We start from the raw sequence: 3,119 nt of genomic DNA, 5'->3' as shown, positions 1-3,119 counted from the left end.
CCACCGCCCTCGGCAGCAGCCAGCAGGCACGGGGCTCGGCGTGCGGGCAACACGCCGGAGGAGCAAACGGGGCGCCCTCCAGAGATGGGGGGGGGGGCAAGCTGCACCGGGCCGCACCGGCTCACAGGGCACCTCTGCCTCCCCGAAATGTGGGCTTGCATTTTCCCTCAAGCTGCACCGAGTTACATCTCCATCACGGGGCGCCCCTCTGGAGCCAGGAGGAAGCCGTGCTGGGGCACCGGCTTGCCCTCCTCCCCCCATGCCGGGCTCCATAGCATACGAGTGGCCAGTCACCGCCGCTGGCTTTTCCCTTAGATGCCGTGCCCCCGCGGGCTGCGGCTTTGGCCATGGGGGGGAACCCCCGTGAAGAGGGTCCAGTGCTGGGAACTCTCTCTGCCCCTTACCGGGCTCTCTCTCGCCGTGCCTGGACGGGCTTGCTTTCCATTCTTGGTGGGACCGACGCCGGCACCACGTCTCCCCGGCTTTCTCTGCCCCCGTGCCCCACCGGGCAAACTTCGCTTCGGGGGTTCCACACTTCGGCAGTGGCCGGCGCCAGCCACTCGTCAACTTTTTTTCTTTTCCCCGCTTTCGTTGCCGAGCCCGGGCTGGGCTCCGGCTCACGGACGAGCGAAACCCATCCAACACCGCTGAGGGTGCGCCAGCGGCCGCTCCAAACCGCCGCGCCTTTGTTCGGCCCCGCGGGTCCCCTCTCTGACCCGGGCGAAAGCCACCGAGAAGCCAGACGGACCCCTGCCCAGCCGCCTGGCGGGTGGCTTGGAGCAGCCGCTCGGCAGCGCTGCCCTGGGAGTGCTCGGCGTCGCTTGTTCCCTCATATACGGAACTGGAGGGCCGTCAGCTCCGCGAGCGCACAACCAGCCGACCTCCGCCCAGCGGCAGGTCGCAGAAATCACGCCGGCTTGTACGATGACGTAGGCGGAGGCAGAGCGCAACAGCGACCCCTTGGCGACAAGCGCGATCTCCGCGGAGAGCACGTCTACTCGCCGAGGGAGAGCACGTCTACTCGCCGAGGGAGAGCACGTCTACTCGCCGAGGGAGAGCACGTCTACTCGCCGAGGGAGAGCACGTCTACTCGCCCAGGGAGAGCACGTCTACTCGCCCAGGGAGAGCACGTCTACTCGCCCAGGGAGAGCACGTCTACTCGCCCAGGGAGAGCACGTCTACTCGCCCAGGGAGAGCACGTCTACTCGCCCAGGGAGAGCACGTCTACTCGCCCAGGGAGAGCACGTCTACTCGCCCAGGGAGAGCACGTCTACTCGCCCAGGGAGAGCACGTCTACTCGCCCAGGGAGAGCACGTCTACTCGCCCAGGGAGAGCACGTCTACTCGCCCAGGGAGAGCACGTCTACTCGCCCAGGGAGAGCACGTCTACTCGCCCAGGGAGAGCACGTCTACTCGCCCAGGGAGAGCACGTCTACTCGCCCAGGGAGAGCACGTCTACTCGCCGAGGGAGAGCACGTCTACTCGCCCAGGGAGAGCACGTCTACTCGCCGAGGGAGAGCACGTCTACTCGCCGAGGGAGAGCACGTCTACTCGCCCAGGGAGAGCACGTCTACTCGCCCAGGGAGAGCACGTCTACTCGCCGAGGGAGAGCACGTCTACTCGCCGAGGGAGAGCACGTCTACTCGCCGAGGGAGAGCACGTCTACTCGCCGAGAGAGAGCACGTCTACTCGCCGAGGGAGAGCACGTCTACCTCCCGCCTGAGGGAGAGCACGGGGGGGGGGGACAAAGACAGGCGGCAGCAGCTTCGGTGAACGTCACCCGGGAGGCGACCGGGGCTGTCCCGGGGCAGTCCCGGGAAGCCGGCGTCCGACACAGGGAACCGTCAGCTGCCGGACCGGGGCGAATCCCCGCGGCCACGGCAGGGGTGGGGGCTCGAAGACAGCCGGCAGCCGCTTCGGTGAACGTCACCCGGGAGGAGACTGGGGCCCTCCCGGGACCGTCCCGGGAAGACGACGTTCGGCACGAGATCCCGGCCGCGGCCGGACCGGCTCGAAGCCTCGCGGTCCCGGCAGCAGCCGGAGCCGCTCGCCGCCTCGGGCTCCCGGCCCCCTACAGATCCGGCGACTCGTTCGCGGGCGGCGGGGGGAGGCAGTGGAGGGGGTGCGGGGAGAAGCGGCAGCGGAGGCGGAGGGGGGGGGGGCTCGAAGACAGCCGGCAGCCGCTTCGGTGAACGTCACCCAGGAGGCGATCGGGGCCGTCCCGGGGCCGTCCCGGGATGCCGGCTTCCGGCACGGGGTCCCGGCCGCGGCCGGACCGGCTCGTATCCCCGCGGCTCCGGCAGGGGGGGGGGGGGCTCGAAGACAGCCGGCAGTCGCCTCGGTGAACGTCACCCGGCCGGCGACCGCGGCCGTTCCGGGGCCGTCCCGGGAAGCCTGCGACAGGCACGGGGTCCCAGCCGCGGCCGGACCGACTCGAAGCCCCGCGGCCCCGGCACGGGGGAGGCCCAAAGACTGGCGGCAGCCGCTTCGCTGAACGTCACCCGGCCGGCGACCGGGGCCGTCCCGGGGCCGTCCCGGGATGCCGGCATCCGGCACGGGGTCCCGGCCGCGGCCGGAGCGGCTCGAATCCCCGCGGTCCCGGCAGCAGCCGGAGCCGCTCGCCGTTCGGGCTCCCGGCACCCTACGGATCCGCCGACTCGTTCGCCGGCGGCGGGGGGAGGCAGTGAAGGAGGTGCGGGCAGAAGCGGCAGCGGAGGCGGAGGGGGGGGGGGGGCTCGAAGACAGCCGGCAGCCGCTTCGGAGAACGTCACCCGGCCGGCGACCGCGGCCGTTCCGGGGCCGTCCCGGGAAGCCTGCGACAGGCACGGGGTCCCGGCCTCGGCCGGACCCGCACTGGGTGCCGCCGCCTCGGGCTCTCGGGACGGTATGGATCCGCCTACTCGTTCGCCGGCGGCGGGGGGAGGCAGTGGAGGGGGTGCGGGGAGAAGCGGCAGCGGAGGCGGAGGGGGGGGGGGCTCGAAGACAGCCGGCAGCCGCTTCGGTGAACGTCACCCGGCCGGCGACCGGGGCCGTCCCGGGGCCGTCCCGGGATGCCGGCTTCCGGCACGGGGGTCCCGGCCGCGGCCGGAGCGGCTCGAAGCCCCGCGGTCCCGGCAGCAG

This window comes from Melanerpes formicivorus, unplaced genomic scaffold, assembly GCF_026170545.1.
Source record: "Melanerpes formicivorus ecotype bairdi unplaced genomic scaffold, bMelFor1.0.p_v2 SCAF_1513, whole genome shotgun sequence".
Taxonomy (NCBI): Eukaryota; Metazoa; Chordata; class Aves; order Piciformes; family Picidae; genus Melanerpes; species Melanerpes formicivorus.
This window is presented reverse-complemented; position numbering follows the sequence as displayed.